Source organism: Montipora foliosa, chromosome 10, assembly GCF_036669935.1.
Source record: "Montipora foliosa isolate CH-2021 chromosome 10, ASM3666993v2, whole genome shotgun sequence".
NCBI classification, from domain to species: domain Eukaryota; kingdom Metazoa; phylum Cnidaria; class Anthozoa; order Scleractinia; family Acroporidae; genus Montipora; species Montipora foliosa.
Window position 1 is genome coordinate 30,838,734 of NC_090878.1, and position 480 is coordinate 30,839,213.

Below are 480 nucleotides of genomic sequence, written 5' to 3' on the forward strand. Positions count from 1 at the left end.
ATAACCCGCTAAGAAACTTTAAATTAAACTTAAGTGTCAATATTTTGTGTGACATCCTATCGACTTTTGTACTCTTTTTTTAAATACCATGCTGGAGGTGCGTCGGCAAGAAACACTTCGTTGTTTCTTAATCTCCGTTGTTTTCTTTTCTAAGAAAAATCTACACATGCGCTAAAAGAACACTTATGAAAAGGGAAATTAATCTTGATCGGCCTGTTAACTTAGCACGCACGGATCGATCAAATCGTTTACCGCCTTTGTAAGATATGTTAATTAATTCTTTCATAGAAGGAAATGGTGTCGTAGCACTAAACTTTTCTCGAAGAACTACACAAAAGTCGGTTCCACATCCAAGCTCTCCAAGCTACTGCTGTACGATGTCAGTTCGAAGTAACCGTTTTGCGTCTTGCAACAGTCGCACCCGCGAGTAAGATACACCAAAAGTCCAAGCGATAAAACGGCTACCAAACCAAATAGTGC